At 45.1% G+C, this 21,398-nt stretch overlaps 1 protein-coding gene across 3 annotated transcripts in view; it reads right to left on the reverse strand.

Moving 5' to 3' along the window:
- The window catches only part of Large1 (LARGE xylosyl- and glucuronyltransferase 1), a 441,552-nt gene extending 421,986 nt beyond the window's left edge, over positions 1–19,566 (reverse strand). The window contains exon 1 of one of the 3 annotated variants that reach the window (XM_021170066.2): positions 18,477–19,564. The gene's annotated coding sequence lies outside the window, so the exon portion shown is untranslated. Of the gene's footprint in view, positions 1–18,476 lie in introns of all 3 variants that reach the window. The other 2 variants (XM_029480702.1, XM_029480704.1) reach the window with 2 other exon arrangements.
- Between the last annotated feature and the right edge of the window lie 1,832 nt (positions 19,567–21,398).

Consider the following 21,398-nt stretch of genomic DNA (forward strand, 5'->3'; position numbering starts at 1 on the left):
GAGGGGGAGGAGGGGGAGGAGGAGGGGGGGAAGGAGGAGGAGGCGGCAGCAGCAGCTTTCGAAAGGTTGAAAATCATGGGTCCTGAATTTGAAGATATCAAAAGTACCCTAGGGTTCTAAGGTACGAATTCTCTGCCATGCTCATACCTGACAGCAGCTTGGCTCAAAGACAAAGTAAATATGTGGCCTCCAATTCTCAGTCCAACAAGAGGAATGTCTCAATGTCTCCAGGTGATGGTGGGGTATGTGCATAAGTAATGGGCATTGTTCAGCCTCAGCTTCAGCAAGCGCTGCAGGTTCCCCTGATTCTCACACTGCCTGGCTACTGTCTGTAAGACTAACAGATGCAGAGAGAAGAAAGCTGAGATCACAAAGATAGGGAACTCTTCAGATCACTGATGACCCTTCGAGCCTTGTTTCAAGCTCCTTGCATGTGAAACAGTTCCCTTCTAGCTCAGCATACTTAACTCTAATGCTACAATGTCTACAACAAAGCCAAGGTCCATGGAGGACTTGGAGGGCTCTATTCTCAGGAGATATACAATGAAGATTCAATGAACACAATGAAATAGCCCATGCAAGATACCAATACAAGCAAGAGGGAAAATAGGAAAGTAAACACTGACTGGCTGCCTGTTGCTATTGAAAGCTGCATGGGTATGATAATGTTGGCTTTAAAGTCTAGAAAATCCAAAACTCCCCTTGCTGTTTCAGAAATGCATACCTATGTGTGTGCCTCAGGGAAAGACTGGGAACTCCCTGAGAATAAGGACAATGCCTTTACATTACTGTAGCTTTCATGCCATACACAGATTAGATACTCAAATACTATATACATGGATGTGTGGGTACCAGGTAAGTGAATGGATAGGCAAGTGGATGATGTAGGCAGATGGGTGGGTGAGTGGGTAGATGGATGGATGGGAAAAAAATGGATACTCAAACTGCCTTTGAAAGCTAAATGATTGCCTTGAGTTAGCAGGAGGAATTAACATCAGGACTTAACTAGTCAATCAAAGTCTACAGCTTTTCCCCAGAGGCTCTTGCCTACATCACCCCATACTTACTGGCAGAATCTAAAGTATTCCCTATCCTACAGTCTCCAAGCCAGAAAGTCTTATCTAAATTTCAGCTGTGCTTACATGGGGCTCATCCTTTGGGCCCATCTCTCTAGTTCTCCTACCAAGTATCTCTCTTGAGTACTTTCACCCAATTCTGCTCCTAACATGAATTCCTGGCCCTACCTCATGTCACTTCACGGCTTCCAAATTAGCCATGTTTACTGCATAGCTATCACCAGCACACAACACACTGGAGGCAAGTCTGTATCGTAAAGTACTACTGACCTCTGGTGTAGACTGCAGTGGGAACCACCTCGATGCACGAGTACTGTTTCTCTGCTTTCTACTCTATAACCAGGTCTGCAATGAAACTGACTCACATTTAAATCCAACTCAGTAAAGGAACTGGGAATATCATCAAACTCACAAGATGCAAGAGTCTGTTCTACCCAATGAGACTGCAGCTCAACAGAGCTTGACCTTCTCTTCTTCCCACCCTAACCTTAAAATAATTTTAACTATCACAAAAAAAAAAAAAAAAAATCTCATTTTGTTTAATTTGTCTGGAGACATGACAGAACATCCTGTGAAGATTGTTGTTTTTTTGTTTTTGTTTTTTCAAAGTGACACTGACATAACTTCACCTCATGGTAATAAGTGTCTTTAATCGAAATGAGTCATTTGGTGGGGACAGTGAGTTTGCAAAACTGCACATGACTTGATCCCTGCAGGAAGATAAGGGGGAGGGGAGAAAGGAGGTATTCTGTTAGTAGCTGACAAATACTTAGAGCAACGAGATCTTGGTTTTTGCAGCATGATTCATTGTAGTGCATATGGAAAACAGGGAAACGAGCTGATTAAAAATTCTGAGGTCAGTTCTCCATGAGCAAGAACCTAGTCACAGCACTTCCTTACTGTAAGATATAAGATAGGTTATCAATAGGGTAAACAAGACAGTCTGGCCTTGGTTAATTCACCCAGAGTTTTGAGGTTTAAATCATTCAATACATGTCTCTAGGTCAATGCAGACTTGGCACATAGTAAGCATTCAGTATCAGCAGTTATTAATATTTAGAAAGAGCCTTGTAGAGATTGGTGACTTTTGAAATTTAATTTAAGTGAAATTTAAAACTTAGTTCCTCCTCAGCACAAGCTTCCTTGCAAAGATAGACTAACTGGCCATGGGCTGGTGGCTCCTATAGCAGACAGCACATAGACAGAGCCTTTCCAGCACACAAATGTTCTGCTAGGAAACACTGTTTCAGAAATAAAGAAGTGGCCTGAATTAGAGATGTGTGTGACTTGTCTCAATTTTCTCATCTGTAAAAAAAGAATAATTGTAACCAAATTATTCAATGCTATTGAGTATTATTTGCTGTGTAAGTGTTGAGACCAGCTTATAATAATAGTAAACATGCACTAGATGGTAGCCTAGAATAGGAACACATGGAAAAGTGCAAGAAGGATAAACAAAATGATTATGAAAAAGTACTTTCCATGGGGTCAAGTACACAGCTTGCACTTGGCTCATTTTTCGTTATAGATTAAGAACATCAAGAATGTACTAGGTACTCTTCTGGATAACAGAAAGAGAGATGTGAACAAGAGCTCTGTCCTCGTGAACTTACAGTCAGAATAAAGATGCTGCTCTTGCTTATGCAACCATATCAGCAACACACAAGTTCTAGTACCCACTAATGCCCCCAGCAATGGCAAGTAAGATAAGAAGCAATGCTACCTATGAGAGAGTGCATAACAAAAGGGCACTATCATGGACAGGTCGATGGTTGAACAGATGGACAGAGGAACAGACAGCCAGACACATGGGAGTAGGCTCCCAAATACTAAAGCAGTGACCTGGACTCTGGATGGATTTGGGTCCAAGTATCCCCTGGAAAGTGGATAGGGCTAAATTGGGGAGACCTGTTACCAACCAACACTAATTAATGATCATAAAGCAGTCAGCAAATAATATCACATATAAAGTTTCATCATTGAATGCAGAAATCTATCTTACAATCTTAATGACTGGAATATATATGGCCTTCACGTACACGCCCTCTGGCTTCTATTCTGGGCTCTGCTCTGACTCACCCTGTCACCTAGGGCTGCTCCCTAAGTAGAAGAACAAACTCCCTATACTGGCCCTAAACACACAGATATATTCCACAGCCCAGTATGCCCAACTCAGGTCCCAGGCTCTCTTATGGCTTAAGCAGCATAGTCTAGAAATTAGGAAGAACTTTGTCAGGAAGCAAGTATGCCAACCACTTTTCTTCCTTCCAAAATCTAAAGTTCATGGATCTATAAGGACCTTTTAGCTACACCACAACATCGTAGTTGGCATCTTTTAAAACAAATGTGAGGTGGAAACCAGAGGGGTTCAAGGGCCAGGCTTGTTGTTAGATAATAACCAACTCTCAAGAGAACTTACTTGCTCTGCATGAGACTCACATTAATCCTTTCTGAAGAAGCACCCCAAGTGCATAGCACTTAGGTCCACACATAGGTGCACTCCTGTAAGTTACCTCACACTGAAGAGCAAGTTTCTAGAGCATAAACCCTTGGGAATCACAAACAAATGATATCAAATCACAGTAAGCCCAAGGGTTTGGTAGAAATTAGTACACATTTGATGCATGCTGAGACAAAAGAACAATAAATAGACTTCAAGTTCTCAGTGCTGGAAGAAGCTGCAGTCATCTGGTCTACCTGGATTTTACTAACCTTCAATCATAGAGCCCCAGCCCAATCTTCACTACCCTCTTTGCAGTCTCTTGCATACCACTTTTCTATTTTTACCACAACTATATTACTCCTCATCCTACTTTAGGAGCACAATATATATGGAAATACAGTACAAGAATTAACCACCTCTGTCGTGCATAAAATCTAGCTTCTAAATAGTTACACAAGACAGTCACTCATCATGGGTTTAAGTGTCTGGAGAAGACCAACTTGTAGTCTAAGGAACTGACCAAGGAACCCATGTTTACCAAAATAAATAACCAACGATGAAGATGCTAAATATCAATGCTAAATATCATGCTTCAAATAACACAAAATTAGATGATATCTGAAGTTCTTTCTCTGTCCAAAAATCTACAGGTTCTTGCTAGACTGAAAAGACAGGGTTATTTCCTAAGTGACCTGAATCCATTTCCTTACACATCTTCCCTCATCCCACTGCACCCAACATCCTCCAGGTCGTGGGCTCCCCTTGCAGAAAGCCTTCATAGACTGCCTTTACTAGAATCACAGGCTATTTCTTTCATATATCAAGTCTTGCCATTTAAAAAAGAAAATGTATATTTTAGCTACCTCATGCCCTTAGTTGGGTAAAACAGAAATCAACAAGTTTGTCAAATTCCTTGCACTGTGTATTTTATGTATGTCTACTGGATAGCATTGCTCAGGACTTACATGACATTGACCCTGACTGACTCTCAAAGGCATACAAATGATTTTTGGGTCTTCAAGGCATATGAGTCAACCTCAAAATTAAAGATGCTACCACAGACCATGATCAGGGCTGTGAAAAAATGCCAGGAATTCAGGACCAGAATAAGGATTCCAGAGATAGAGACATGTGATGCAATATCATGAACTGGCTCCAAAATTAGCAAAACTTAGACAAGACATATAAAAGGAAAAAGCAACCCCTCCTTTGGGATCAGGGCTTATCTCTCTAGCTATCTCCTCAGATATCTTTCTTTGTAGTTCAGATTAGTCTAGAACCCACTGTGTAGCCCAGGCCGGCCTGCAACTCACAGCAATTCTCCTACCTCATCCTGCCAAGTTCTGAGATTAGGCATGTACATTCATGCTTAGCAGGAGCTGACCTTTATTGATCCACTAAAGATCCCTGCAGTGTTCTCCATAGTTCCAGTGGTCCCTGAGCAAATCTATGCTTGATCTAATCCTTCAGCCAGCTTATGTTCCTGATTCCCTGGGCACTGGCCCAAAATAGCACTTTCTGGGTTGGTATTAAGTATGGCAGAGCTAAAATTAGGGCTGTTTCCACACTTCTCTGGAGCAAATCATCCCAAGTGGAATGAAAGTCATGTTTCCATTCTGACTGCAAAGTAACCCTGGAATTTGGGAAACCCAAACCAACTCATGTGTACAATGCTTTTCAGAGCCTTTCTGATACCTTGGGCCCCTATCTGTGCAAGCAACTACCATGATCATTTGCCCATGAAGAGACACAAAACATCAGACAAGAAAGGCAAGGAAAGATGTAACAACCTGACCCACAGCTAGACTCACATGTGCCACAAGCACCTTAGTATTCTTGGGTCATGTTAGAGAAAGGGAATGTTCTTTCCGCTTTATGCCAGAAACAGGAGGACCAAGGAGCCCACTCACCTGCAAGCCATCATATCATCCAAAGCTAAGAGTAGACATGTTCAGAAAAACATCTCACCCCACCCCCTAGCCAAAGGTGAGGATGGAGTGACATCAGTTTATCCAGCTATGGTTGCTACTGCCTCCTTGTAGACTCTGTGCTCAGACTTTCAGCACCCAAGGTAAGAGTTCAGATGTGTATCCCCAAAGTAGATGTTATGGTGCCAACCACTAGCACTCCAGAATGTTACCTTATTTGGGGACAGGGTACTGAAAATATAATTCAGGTGAGGTATACTGAGATAGGATAGACCCTTGGCTCACATGGCTGGTGGTCTAAGAAAACAGCAGGTACAGAGGGAAGCATGAGGATAAATAAGGTTGAGTGGAAGTCAGTGATGCTTCCACTAGCCAACGAGCATCAAGGACAGCATTAAGACACCAGAGGCTAGGAAGACAAAAGGAAGGACCCTGACAACTCACTGGGCTTCAGACTTCTAGCCTCTTAACTGGTGAGACAGTAAATGTCCATGGGTCTGAGCCACCCCTTTTGTAGCCCTATTAAGTCCAGTCCTAGGAGACTCACAGTCCTCGTTACAATGTCATGTGACACATCTGGGTTTTCCATGAGGAAACTGAGTCTTCATTAAGAGCAAATAACACCAGCAGGCAATACCAACTGTAATCCTGAATGCTTTATACATTTACTCAACGACCTCCCGAGTCTGTGGCATGTTATAGGTACCATGCTCAGTGTTATGCAGGTCATACATGGTAAAATCTGAATTAAAATTCAGACCCACAATCTATGTTCCTACCCAGCTAGAACTGCCTAAATCAAGAAACAAGTGACTGAGGAAGACTTACTCTCCAGCAGTTGGCTTTCAAACCTCTTGCCTCTTCATCCATTCTGTATTTATTCTACTTCACAACAGAATATTCTGCACTAGGTAACCACACAAAATAATTGTGGTTATCAAACAACTGATTCAAACTGCAGTGGCTTCTTTACATCCCAGAATTTCAGTCCCAGTCCATATAGCAACAGATATTAAAAAAGAACTTGGGCATCTCCAAGGAAGCAGAGAAAAGCATCTCATCTCCCAGGATGTTTTTCTGTATCTTGCATTCCCTTGACATTTACAGTACATCTATGACATGCCAGCCCTGTGTCAGGAAAGTATATAAGTGACAGTCCCTGGACACTCTGGAAGGACACGGGAAGTACCAGAACTGAAAAGTCAGAACCAAGGTGCAGGTACAGCACAGGTAAGTGGGGAGGGCTTCAGAGCAGGGTATGGAAACCTCAACTTTCACTTGCAACTTTTCCAACACTGCCAATAATACAGTATGACATGACATACCCATACAGCATCATCTCCCCCACTCCTTCTCTCCCTCTGCTCCTTTTTTCTAAAACAAGCTTTTATTTGCTGAATGAAGCATACTTGTGGGGTAGATAAACTGAACTTCAGGCTTTTGCTTTACTTTTGGCTCTATAATGAAGGACATGGAATTAGTTGATCACCTTTAAAATTAGTTAAGAGCTAGGGAATTTCAGACAGCGGGCAGTGGTTACTGGCTTTGTGTCAGCTAAAATCCTCAGGAACCAGCAAATCCATTCTATTTCCAAATCAACAAATACGAAGCAAAAGCACGGGAGAAGATGGGGAAGATCTAGAAGGCAAAGTATAAAATCAGATAGCCATTATCTTTTCCTACACAAAATTCTTTCTTGACTGTCATGACAGCTATATGGCAGAGCAGAAATAAGCAACACACCCTTAGACTTGACCCTGACTCCAGTAGTGACCTCATTAAGTGGGCATTTGAGCCGTACAGTCTTTCTTAGAACATGTGAGCAGAAAGAGGGCTTAGTGCCTTGCCCAGCACAAGGCAGACATGTGATCTATGCTACCCTTGGTTATTATTCACCCAGTCTCCACCTAAGAGTTCAACAAAGTGCTGGAGAAAATAAAAGGCAGCTGCCCTATCCCTCTGGCACTACCATGGCCACCACCTCAAACTGCATCACTTATGTTCTTGAACCTGAATTTCCACGTGAAAGCACCCTAAATATTCAGCAAGGGCTAGATGTTAAGCAGAGAGCATCCAAAGTCCTCACCCAGCTCCTGCTGGAAACTGGAAGAGGAGCCAGAGCAGAGTGAAGGAGGCAGGGTCAAGAGCTGACTGACCTAACTAAGAAAACAAGCCTCTTCCATGAAAGCCAAACTGTTTTAACAAAACTGGCCCACTCACCTCTGCCCCAGCTGCTCAGGGAAGCATGAAGGCCCTTAAAGAAAGGGAATTGGCCACCTTTCTCAGCCAAGAGGACAAGATACTAGCAGAAAGAATCTACACTGCTGGAGCGCTGCTGCTGGCTTCACGTTTAGTGTTATTATTCCTGCCCTGTCCACAAAAAGCACTTGGATCAGCCCGAGTACTTCTTTTTTTAACTCCTCCAGCACTCCATGGAGGCACGCCTAGATGAATGAGCATGAGCTCTTCCTGGACAAAAGAGACACATGGTAGGGCTTATTTGTGTTGACTTTTCTCAATAGTGTCAAAGGGAACACTAGGCTGGAAAGGCACTAACAGATCCATATCTACCTGGAGACCTGGCTGGGAAGCTAGCATGTAGAAGGTAGTAATATCTGGGTCTCATCTAGGGAATCTCACTCACACAAACCCCCAGGGAGTGGCAAGGAAAGCACTTATGTACAAGAGGTGGAGGTGGCTGTGTCTATAGTCAGGATGCAGAATGATAGGTAAACAAACGCTCAGCTCACTTCCTACCCTTTCATCAGTTTAGGATGCCAACTCGCAAATGCCTCTGCCTGCACTCCCGATGGGTCTTTTCAATGCAATTAAGCTAATCATAGTAATCCCTCACAAGCATGCTCAGCTGTTTATGTCCTAGGTGATTCAAAATTCCACTGGGTTGACCATCAATATTAACTGCAAAAGGGAGTTTTCTTGATAGAAACATGCCCTTTAGCTGAGAAATCTTGGGGAAATCCCAAATGGTTCTGCCACCATACACAGGAAAGCCTGAAGTCAAGTTCCGCTGGCTCAAATCCTAGCTCAGCTTCCTACTGGCTCTGGCAGTATGGAGGAGGAACTTAGCCTGCATGTACCTCAATCTCTCTGTCTAGAAACCATGAATAATAAAGCACCTTCTGCTCTGGAATGTTCCAGAATCTACAGGCAGCTGCCTTGCAGTTTTATGAATGTTGAGTGTACATCAAACCTTCAATGGGCTATTGTAAGTGTTTCTTTACTCTGAGCAGTGAACACAAACTGAACATATTCCAACTGTAGTTAGTGATCCCCATTCTGCTCAGGATCAGAGAAGTTGAAAATCTTATCCAAACTCATACAGCTAAGCAGAGCATCCAGGACTCATTTCCCCTGCTGTTCAAGAAAAAGAAAAAAAAAAAAAAAAAGGGCAGTTTTTAGTAGGATGCTGATACCATGCCCTGAGGCCAGCACAGGATAAGCTGTGCATTCTGTAACTGGGATCCTAGCAATAAACTATACTGGCTTCATTTATGAGAATCCCTGCTTCCAGAAAGGAGATCTTATTTGGTATTTGGGGAGTTAAGTTCTAGTCCCAGGGGCATGGAGTCCTCTGTAATACCTGAGCTTCTTTCTGCCCACTCCCACCCCCATTACTCTGTCGAAAGAAGAGGGAGCTGATCCCAGCTCTATGAGGAGCTGCCATCTCTGGGCCAAAGAGGTCGGAAAGATTTCCATCCCAAAATTGTTGTCAAAGCACTCTGTGGCCTGGGATAAAATGCAGAATGTCAGCCAACACCTGTCCTTGACTAGGGAACTGTGGGAAGAGAGGGACACACCACAGAGAGCAAAGCTCCTCAGCCTGAATACGTATGTTACCTCAACCATCCAAAGGGGCTCTGGAGTTGAGGGAGGAGCCAATGATTAAAACTGGAAAAGTTAACAGAAGCATCTGTTGGCCTCGATCCTATGGCAACAATGCCAGCCAGGGATCTTTAGACAAGGCATGCCGTTACAATTGAGTGGGTCCTCCAGAAGTTCATGTGTCAGAACCTGGATTTTCCCAATTGCCAGTATCTGAAGACGGAGCCTACAGTGAGGCATTTGGGTCAAAGCAGTGTGTATTCCTTTCTTCATTTTATTTGCAATGCTTTTGCTAATAGACTCTCACTGGTTTCTTCTCAAACCTCAAATTAGGTATTTGCCTTGTCAACCTTACATGGCCTGACCTTCCGTAAGCCCTTCCATTCATGGTTTAAGAACTTCATATCCAAGGGTCTGATGTAAATATTGCCTCTTTCACTGAGTTTTAAAGGCTAAAGCCAGCTCCAGTGTGCAGTTCCCATTACCATCTTCAGCTCAACACTCAATGCCATTGTCTTTCTACTCAATTGTAACTCAATTGTTATCTGCTATTGTGCTTCACTCAGCACATTTTCCCCAACCTCTCCAAATGAGTATCTCAAGAACAAGATCAGAAGTCTCTAGGTTTAATTTGACACACTTATGGGATGTTCCCATCAATTCTAATATGGGTGTGACCTTACCATGCTATCAGAGAAACTGTAGTCACTAAAAGTGATTCTAATGAAGGCTTGTCTTGTTAAGGAAGGTATGAAACAAACTAAAGTGGAATGCATGGAAAGACAGACAGGGAGCTGAGGACAGAGCCTAGAAGAACCAAGAGTGGTGAACAGTGACCATGGACTTAAGTCACTGTGCCTGTGAACAATGCTCCTTACCTTACCAGCATGGGTATCCAAGGTTCTGGGATAAAGGAGCTGGTCTGGGGTTCAACTGTCTCCTTCAGGCTGAATGGATGAAGGAGCTCATCTGGGAACTCAGCTGCCTTCTTCAGACTAAATGCTATCCCAATATAGCTACTCTGATCACAAGGAGATGTCCATGCTAACTCAGAGCCCTTTGGAGCCTAGGTGAAGCACCTCAACTCTACATAGAAGAAGACATCTACGGGGCAAAGAGGCCTCTTCCCTGACCTTTTCCCACTCAGGCAGGTCTCTATCCTTTCAATCCCAGAAGTCCACTTGATCCTAACAGACTAAAAAGCCTGATCCACAGTCATGCCACAGCCACTGTCATCAGCACTAGAGATGTCAACATCCTCGGTCATTCTAAGGCTTGTACTGAAGATGCTCCTCAAGACATTTTCAGCACATCTTGGCATCTGCATGTGAAGCATCTTAAGAGCACACTCATTTTCATTCCAAACAAGTTAAAATCTCTATATATTCCGAGGAAAGAGCACGGGGCCCATTCCAGGCTATCAAAGTCAGACACACAAAGACAAGCCTTCAGAGAACTTATTATGGTGATCTGAAATGTCCAACACAGGTGGGAAATGAAAGTTCCACGGAGTGACCTCAAGTTGCCCAACTTCATCCCAGTCACACCTGGGCCTGCTGCAACTCCCCTCCATGATCACTCCACCAAACTGTGAACATAGAGCCACACTTTCATTTACTAGATCATCTGAAGCACACACTTTGACTACTTCCTGAAATGCAGAGCTACTAAGAGCCAGTCACCACACTAGAGGTAGAAAAAAATCTACCCCTTATCCTTCCACCTGCATTTACAAAGAACAATAAATGCCTCTCCCAGATGAGAATCTATATCTGTCAGCAAAACTTGTACATACTTGTGGCTTATTAAGGATCCACACAACTGTTCTGGAAACTAAAGGAAGGAGGCAATGATGCCTTCTAGTCAGCCACACATGTTAACCTTATTCATATACATCAATGCATCTGAAGCAATAGCAATCTAACTACAGAATAACACTCAAGACCAGATACCTTTATGAATTAAACAAACAAACAAAACACAAAGAAAGAAACTCGCACAAGACCATGCGCTGCTGCAAATCCTCCTAAACTCTAGAGCTACCATGGAGAGCTGGAAAGATTAGCCAAGCCCTTTCTTTCCATTTGGCCTTGGTAATTCAGAAAAGGCACTGTTAAGGGCAAAAGCTCTGCCAGTAGTCAGGACTCCATTTCCATCCGTGTCTACTGCCTGTCCAAAGCAAAGCCCATAATGTGGCAAGAGAGGCTCAAATTATGGGTGAGACTGCACTTTCCATTCTACCGGGGCCTGTGATTACCTGCAATTCCAAAATTACCTCTGCAGAGTAAACGCCTCCATTGCACTCCATTCCTAGAACAAACTCTCTTCTGAGAACTTGATAAGAGATAAAGGTACTTGGGGGTGGGGGTGGGGGGGGACACACAACCGCAAAACAACTGATAGCACTGTGGCAGTGAAAGAACTGTCAGCACATGAGTGCGTGCGTGTGCACGCTCGAGTACACACACACACACACACACACACACACACATTTAAGTAAAAAAAGAAAAAGAGCAAAAGTTAAGATAACAAGAAAATCAGAATCTTGGGAACAGTGAGTTTACCAAGTGATTTATTCCCTATACCTAGTTGGTGAACTCAAACATTTAAATAAGCCATGTTCTTCTCTCTGAACAAATCCCATACTGGGCTTCATGGCAGGTAAGTCTAGTTGGCTATCAAATGAGACATTCTATTTTATGGCTCAAAGTCCCCAACATTACCTAACAACAAGTGAGTCTCCTAGAACTGTCCATCAGGATTGTATTCATAAAATAATTTCAAATACCATAAAGGAGCAGCCATTAAACAGAGACCCACAATAAATCACTTTTGTAAAATAAAAATCTTTTCATAGCTCAAACAATTACTTATCTTAAATTACATGGTTTTAACAGAAGATTTTATATGCCAAACTTTCCTCAAATATAGTACTCCCCCATTTAGCTTCAATATTAAAATAATAACAGACTCTCAGATTCACATTGCACTTGAGATTTCTTCCTTCCAATAAGCATTACACTCTGCCCCAGGGAATCCAGAAGCAACAAGTCAGGATATATTCTTCCTGACTTGATTTCCATACTTTCATCTTTATCCAGCCTCTCCACTATAAGGTCAAATGGAAAGGCTTTCTTCTGAGAAGATCCCAGAAGGGCCAACTCTTGGATTTATCTACTACATTGTTTTTGCTTTGTTTTCTTTTTATCACAATGCAGGTCTTTCTCAAGTAGTAGCTAAGTAGCTAAGTACTAGTGTAACATTCCAGGATTAACCAGTTGGCACCATATACAAGCAGCAAGCAGGTTTGCTCATATGTTCATGGCCTCATGTATGAGAGGTTTTATGATGTTTGTAACCAAGAGCAAAGGCTGACATTCTTTTTAAGCAAGTCTGTTTTTGACTCTAAGTCTTTTCCCATTTCACAGCAGAAAGGTAAAACCCTACCTGGCAGTCTAAACCTTACCACAAACTAGCTCAGGTTAGTCCTTTCCCTCTCGGGAGACATTAAATTAAAAGGTACAAGATAAGCAATACTTTACTGACAGATGGTTCCTGGAATCCAAGGAACACAGGACACCTGAGTTGACAATCTGACCCCACTCAATGCAGGCATGGAGGGTGCAAAGGAAATGAGAAAATACAAACACACATATAGGTACTCATGTGTAGGCACACACACACACACACACACACCTTTTACCACCTCTATTTTGGCTCCTGCTCTTAAAAAATTAAATATACGTAGGGTAAGCTACATGTTGTCCACCTAAGGTCTATCACCTTCCCTCCAGAGGACACTGTGGGGACAAGGAGCACCCAGACAGGAGCTTAGCACAACTGTCATCTGAAAGGCTTCATCCAGCTGTTGATGGAAACAGATGCAGAAACCCACAGCAAAACATTAGGAACGCTCAGGGATTCTTGTGGAAGAATCACATATGTAGCAGTTTACAGCTTGGTATTCATGTAGGTCCTCTAACAACTGGACTGTGGACTGAGTCTCAGACTCAGACGCTTGCCTGCCTTTTGATCCCTTTCTCCTAGCTGGGCAGGTTTCTCAGGCCTCAGAGGTTGGGGGACAGGGGCGTGGGGGAGCTAAGGGGTTGGGGGGCTGGGGGTGCAAATTTGATCAAAATGTAAAGTAAGTGAATGAAGAAAGAAAGAAAGAAAGAAAGAAAGAAAGAAAGAAAGAAAGCAAGCAAGCAGGGAGGGAAGGAGGGAGGGAGGGAGGGAGGAAGGGAGGAAGGGAGGAAGGGAGGAAGGGAGGGAGGGAGGGGAAATTTAATATACTTGGTCCTGGAAAGAGAGAAAGAGAGAGATACAGAGACAGAGAGACAGAGAGACAGAGAGACAGAGAGACAGAGAGAGAAGGTAGGTAGGTAGTTAAGTAAGTAGACAGGCAGGCAGGCAGGCAAATAAAATTAAATGTTCTTACTTGGTACATTGACTTTCCACTCTCTCTAATACCCTGCAGACAGCACAACTCCACTGTTGAGTTTCTTCCTGACCACATGCAATCAGCCCTCAGATTAAGAGGGTTTAACCAACAGCAGAGAGAAGCATTAAAATTTGTGTCTAGGGCTGAAGAGATGGCATGGCAGTTAAGAGCACTTGCTGCTCTTGCAGAGGACCTGAATTCAGTTTCGAGCACCGACTGGCAGTTTCCAACTGTCTATAACTCCAATTCCAGGGAATCCAGTGTCCTCTTCTGACATCTGGGATACAGACATGCATATAGTACACTTTTCTTTCAGACAAAACACTCATTCACATAAAGTAAAACTAAATCTTTAAATAAAATATAAAATAAAAATCATATCTATGCTAAACATGTAGACTTTTTCATTCGGTCATTCACTCTATAAACAGCACACTGTAATAAGTATGTATCATCTACATTGGGGTAGGTATTATAAATAATCTAGAGGTTTTTAAAGTTTCTATGCAAGCGTTATTCCATCTTATAAAAGTAGCTTGAACATATGTGGAAATTGGTATTAAGGGGGAAGGACCTAAGAACCAATCCCTAACAGATATGAAGACCCAGGAAAAAACTAGAGTTTAGTACTACAACACACAGAAGTAGTCAGACACATGCAGGAATACTCCCATTTACAGATAAAACTATTCCAACAGCAAAGAAAGTTAAGAGGAAAATGAAAATAACTATAATACAGAAGCCATGTTCTGGTGGGAAGCACAGTCATAACTCTATCTGGAGCTAATACAAAATAAAATGTATTCTAACAGAAGGCAGCTTTGCCCTTGCCATACTGTATTACGTGTTAAGTAACTGGGCCCTTTTTCCCCCCACTACTGTGTAATTACACATGAAACCGCAGATGTCATTCATGTACACAGAGGCCTGACTTAGGCTTGAAAAGAAATCCTTTCTTCATCTGCATTGCTAGCAGTTTTTGAAAGGACAGGAAAAATGCTCTATGGAGAAAAACATGGACACCAAAACATCTGTCTATGTTTAACTGCAATATGGGATAATCAACTACCTCTGTTGGAACTTGCCCAACAACCATTCTTGCCCCATTTTGATTTCACAGAGTATGAGACTGAGGCACAATGGCTAGTAAGGGGCCCAGTCAAGGCACTAACTTTCTGACTCCAAGCTTTCCTTTCCTAGAAATTCTCCTTTTCCAGTTGCCATTCCACTGACTATTCATACACAATGTATACTGGGGTTTCCACACTGCTGTCTTCCTTACTCCCACTAACGTGGAAACTTCAAAGTCATCCTTTGAACATACCTGCACAGTTGTACACAACTTGCAGGAGTGAATGGCTGCCTGCTACACCTGATCACCAATGAGACAAATGAAGAACCCTTATGACCTCAGCACAGAGCAAGGCATTTGACATAAAAAAGCAAAACAAAAACAAAAAACAAAACAGAATCAATCAAATCACTACTTGCTACACTAAAAGTAAGAACAGTTAACTCTACTGAAATCTACCTACTGATTTCCAGTTATCAACATCATAATGCCCAGCACATAAAGCAAAGCCACATTCCCCAATTGTCATTGTTCCTGCCTCACTGACCTTACAGAATCCAATACTCTGCCTCAACTTCTTCTGCCACCCCTACCAAAGGGATTTCCTCAAATTTATAAGCCTCCCTTCATGCCTTAGGACCACAGCCCTAAGTATTTTCTTCCTTCAGTCTCTTACCCCTTGGTCCTACTGCACCTATGAAGATCAATCCTTAAAGCCCTAAGAGAAGGACGAGCCTCTGTGTTGATCATTTTTCCTAGACCACAGCAGCAATTCTCCTTAAACTACCTACATATGCACTATACTTATGAGTAAACGGTCACAGATGCAATCTAACAGACTCCAGGGTTCCAGGTAATGAAACAACTTGCAGAAATTTGCAGGTTCTGAACAAAGTCTAAGTCTACATGCTAAATCAAGCTTTTAAGACTCCAGCAGGACCAAGATCTTGGTGAAATTTGTCCTTTGAGTGCCAGTATGCTGGAATGGCCAGTCTCTTAGACTCTTCCTTCATGCCCTGTAAGTCTTTCATAAGAGCTAGTTGCTATGGGTAGACCTGGGCCAAGGGACTTTGATCTTTGGGGAAATACAATTATCTTCTAATTCTGCGGCAGGAATCCCAGACACTAATGACTTAACGCTGTTAAAAATGGAGAGCCCATCTAAGTCCAACCACACTGTCAAATACTATGTTACTCTCTGTGTAAGGAATGTACTTTTAAGGGTATGACAGCAAGAAATTTTAAGTTTAGCGGAATTAATTTCAGAGATGTCCTGAAGAAGTGTTATTTTTGAAGACTGAGTTATATTGTCCAAAAGCACATCCCCACATCGTCCCCCAAAAAGGAGGGGTTGGGGATGTATCTCAGTAGTAGACAGAGCACGTACTCAGCAATCATGAGGCTTGGTCCTCACAAGTACAAAGGGGATGGAGGACAGTTACCAGCACCATTAGGGAATTTAAAGTTAGCATGAACTAATGTTAAAAAAGGCAGTTGTAAACTGGGAGGCAATGTTCCCAAAATGTATAGCCCTGATATACTTAAAACATTGTATTTGAATCTTACCAGATATTCCCTTAACACTTTGCAGTTAACACCCACATAGTCCACATGACATTGTAGAATAAACCAGGCCAACAGTGCAAGCACAAATTGAGTACCAAAAACTTAAGATCATGAGCTTTCACAACAAGCCATAGAGTCATCTCTAGCATCTGTTCGTGGTCTTTGTGCTTTGGTGGCAGAACAGAAAACAATTCCCCCTAGTGTCCTGTAGGCGGCTGGAGGATGGAGACACTGGGAAAAGCAGACTCTTGCCTTCCAGCACTGACTTTAAAGAACAGCTCAGGAACATAGAACCTAGAAAAACCTTGGTGACCTAGACAAGAAGTATCCTCATAACTTAGGAGAGGATAAAAACCTTTGATTTTATTTCTAAAGCTCATCCAGTTTCAACTTAAAAGTCAAAAGACTCTATATCCTTTCACATCAAAAATATTAGTCCACAATTGAGACCATTTCTTGAAGCCCTGGGAGCCCACACTTGCAGGCAGCCTGGGCTCTCCCAGACTGGTGGCAATGTCTTCTTTAGAAGCCTCCCTGTTCTCCTAGGGGAGTCTGCCTCCTTTCTTTGGCAAATCTACTAACATCTAAATCCTTATAGCTTCTGCCCTTCTGTGCAGATCCTTCCTTCAGCTCACCTTCCTTTCCGAAATTAACAGGCCCCAGCTCCATAAATGTGCATTCTCCTCAAGCAATTTCCAATAAGGCAAAGCACTCTTTGAAAATACCCAAGAGGTGTGTGAAACCTTCATGGAAGTTTTCTCTTAGTCTGTTTTTTTTTTTTTTTTTTTTTTTTTTTCTGCCCCAGTAAGGTCCCAACACACAGATGAGTAATTGATTCATATCAACCATTTGTGAGAGATGAGAAAAGAAATCACCACTGTTCTTTTCCTAATTTATATCGTTCCCAATCTCGAGTCTATCAAAGTGAATCCTGAGGTGGGAAGGCAGGAGAGGCAAAAAGGAACATCAGCCTCAGATGCCTCAGATGCCTCCACTCATAAAGAAGCACTTTGGGTGCCCGCCTGTGTCAGAAAGGGTGGCGTGCCACTCCCTCCAGCCTCCCTCTGTCGCCCTAAAGGAAGAAAGAGTATGAGTTCTCTTTTGAGACACTTACATAAGACTCAGTAAACTTCCTGTGACATTCACAGAAAATGTAAGCTGCTCTTTTGCTCCCTCAGGATATCATTTTAATGGACTGAGTGACAAAATTCACAGATTCAGAATTCAGCAGAAACCTACTCAACTGCGATACATCAGCACTGGAACAGGGAAAACAAAAAACAAAAAACAAAACCCAAACCAGTGCATCCCTATTAAAAAGGGTCACCCAGGAGATGGACTGGGTCAGCAAAAGACAATCTGTTCCCTCTCAAGTGACCCATTTAAAGTGCACCCAGAAGTGCACAGGTTTAATAAATCTCACACTGGTAAAGACAGCTTATAGAAAGAACTATCCTTACACAGCGGGGGACACTTCAAGGCGATGAACAGTATAACTTCATGATAAACACACTTATCATTCCAACCTCCAGAAGCAATGACATTTACAGGAAGCTCTGAGTAGACACTGATGACTACAAGAAGTTTAGTCTAACAGGACAGACCAGGTATGTTGGTTGGGTCTCCCCCTCACGGGTATCCATGCCATCCAACCACTTTATCCTAAAGAGCTTTTTGCAAAATGTGGATGCATACACCCAACCCGGCCTCTTTTTAACCAATTGGAAAGTTCTCTGGGCATCCCATCATAAAAGGCAGGTGAACGTCGAAGAAAAACAGGAAGGGTCCCAGGCTGGCGGGAAAACAATACCTCCAGGTGTTACTAAGAACCTGCCCCCTACACACACACCCCAACTCGCTCTTGCCTATCAATATCTTGTACACCTATGAGCCTGTCAGGCCCTGAGACAGATCCTGGGGACACCAGAGATTGGGGTCTTCCACCTCCTGCTTTTCCAAGACTCAAAGCCAAGTCAGAAAAGGTGTGCCCATCCTTTTTACTTGCATCCTAAGCACACCGGGTACCAGCCACAGGTTTGGATAAGTTGTCCAGCATTGCTCACTAAAGCGTCCCCACGATGGTTCTCTCGCACATCAGGGCTCTTACCTTGGCCTTGACTACATCCAGGCAGAGGTACACTCCGAAAGAGCTGAACCGCGTGGTGCCACTGACGCCTACTAAGTGCAGTGGGTCCTGGTGGAGATCCCAGCTGGAGCTGTTCTAACCCGACCGACCGACGGTGCCAAGCACAGACTTCGGGACAGCCTTGGGCTCCAAATACCAACAGGAAAGGTCCGCCTTGCCGGGACTGAGCACTCTCCCTTCTTTCTCCTCCTCTGAGGCGGCTGCCGAGAGCTGCTCTACGCCAGAAGGACTCTTCCAAGCCCTGTGCGCCTCGCATGGGCAAGGGCCTGGGGGCCGCCCTGGGTTGGATCCGGGAAACCAGCGCCAGGAAGAAACGCGGAGCCGCAGCTCTGCCGGCTTCACCTTCCGCGCCCCTGACCGCTTAACCCCTTCAGGGCAGGGCCTGCCCGCAACCGGCCCGGCCAGGCGAGTACACCGGCGCCCCCAGCCACGGAGAAGCGGCGAGGCAGGAGGCAGGAGGCTGGAGGCAGCTCAGCCGGACCGAGAGACCAGCGTGGCGAGCGAGCACTGGGACCGACCGTAGCTGCTTGCGGTGACCCTCCCCCCCCCACCCCCCGGGCCTGCGCCGCCCGCCCGCGGCTCCGCGAGAAGCGGGCGCCAAAGAGGGCCTCGCCCGGGCCTGGGGCGCGGGACCGGGGGCGCGGGGCCCGGATAGGTGCTCCTTGGAAGGTCACGGCCGCCGGGGCGCCGCGAGCGGGACGCAGCCCGATGGGTGCGGGGAGCCCAGGCGGGCAGCCCCTGCCGCCACCTTGGAGACGCGCCGGCTTCCCGGAGCGCTCAGGTTTGGAGCCGCTCGTCCGCTGCAGACGCTGTGGGCAGCCTGGAGCCGCGAACGGACCGGCGCGCGAACCCCGCTTCCCGCGCGGGGCCGGGAGAGAATCGCTGTGCGGAGACCAGCGTGGGAGCGCGCTGGCGGGCGCTGGTGTTCGAGCTCCAGGCTAGTCCAGCCGCCGCCGCATGCTTAGAGCGTCGGGCTCGCTCGGCAGCTGCAGTGACTGGGTGTCTGTGTCATGTCTGTGCAGCTGGGGGGCGAGGGGGAAGGACCGCGATCCTGGGCTGGGTTCCGAGCGGGGGCGGGACCGGAGCCCGCCTCGAACCACGCCTCTTCCCCGTGATCGCATGGGCGGCCAATGGGTAGCGCCAGGAATGTGCGTCTCTAGTGCCCGCCCTGCCTAGGCTACGCCTACGACCAAGCGCCTCCCTCCTCTCCTTGGTTCATTGGAACGCAGGCGGATGAAACACCCGGAGCCCGGAGCCCGGGCCGGGTCTCGGGAAAAGGGTGCTAGCTGGAGCTCCCCGCCCTTCTTTCCCGGACTCCCGCTACCCCAGATTTGGATGAAAGAGAGTGAAGAGAGGCGGGTAGAGTTCGCAATTGTTGCTTTAGGTTTGCCAGCAGGGCGGGTCACCGTGCCATTCCTTTTACAAAATAATGGTTTGGGGGGAGGGGGGGGGAGTAGGAAGTTTACCCTGCTTTTCCTTCGGCTGGGGACGCGGCTCTCCCCTAGGTTGACCGGGCATGGGGCAGCCAGAGCTGCGAAGAGGCCCGATTTGAGCGGTTTGACATCATCTTGCTTGGATTCTGGATCCAAGAATCCTGTGCAAGACTCTGGTCCCCTTCATCAGAGGAAACTATATTTTTGTGTCCATATATACACTCACAGATGCACCTCCTTTCTAATTTTACTCTTGCTCAGAGCCCCGCTTTCAACATCCACTAAAGGGACATCTAAGCCTCCGGATGTTGATGAGGAGGGTAAGGATGCGGAGAGTCCGCCCGGGCTCTGGAAGGAGCGGAAAGATTTGGTTTAGTAAAGGGGATGGGATGTCCCTTGGGAGAATACCCTCCCTTGAGGCTGAAGCAGAGCCTGGGTAAGAAAGAGGACCAGAGCGGACGGTCTACTCCCACTGGAAGACAGAGCTCCGAAACTGCGATCCAGCTTCCGGGTTTTTTCCTCAACTAGGTCCCTTGGCTTCTGGGGGGGCCCCTTCCCCCTGAGTCCCCACCTCCCCCAATCCGTAGGAGCCACTGAATCTGCCTTCCCTTGCGCTTATCTCCTCCGGCAGCCCACCCACTGTCTTTTAATGGCTGGGGAGGATGGAGAGGGTGGGATGCCTTAGAAAGGGCTTCCTATCTCGGGACTCTGAGCTGACTATTTTACCCGAGGTGGAGCACCACTCTAATCTCGCATTCAGGGATCCAGCTCCTCTCTGATCCCATCCCTCATTCCCAGCTCTGGCCTTGGTACCTACACCCTTGGACTGTCCTTTGACCTGGTCGACACTCTTCCCCCACCCTTGGCTTCCCTGCGGTCTCTAGAAGCCAGGACCCCTTTCACCACCAGCAGGGGCTCTTCCTCAGTTCCCAGCGCTGTTTACCTAATCAGTAGGAGCCTAAATCGTGGAGGATGCGAACCGAAGGTAGCGGTTGCTTCGGAATAGTTAACTGCGATGCTTGCGTCCTGATGTCTTACCTCTACCAGAATAAGTCTTACCAGGAACGTTGCAGGGATAGCAAATCGTATCTGCGTTTGATGCCATTATTGTGTCGGAAAAGAACATTATATGGTAAAATAGTATCTAATATCCTAAAAGCCATTAAAGTGTCAAAGTTTAATGCCAAGCCTTTTAGCTCGAAGGCAGCTCAGTTCTTCCTCTAACATACAGCTTTGTTCTAGAACTCCCAGAAAACAAAGAGATCGTTTTATTTTATTTTATTTTATTGCAGAACGGCAGTCCTTCCTACTTTCTTCCTCCTCCCGCACTCCAGCCCCCACCTTGGAACTGGGTAAAATTGAAGCAGTAATGTGTGCTTTCTTTTTATTTATCGCTTCGCTTCAGTTCATCAATGGTGTAAAAATGCATTATTACAATACATTAGCATGT

The sequence above is a fragment of the Mus caroli genome, chromosome 8 (genome assembly GCF_900094665.2).
Source record: "Mus caroli chromosome 8, CAROLI_EIJ_v1.1, whole genome shotgun sequence".
Taxonomy (NCBI): domain Eukaryota; kingdom Metazoa; phylum Chordata; class Mammalia; order Rodentia; family Muridae; genus Mus; species Mus caroli.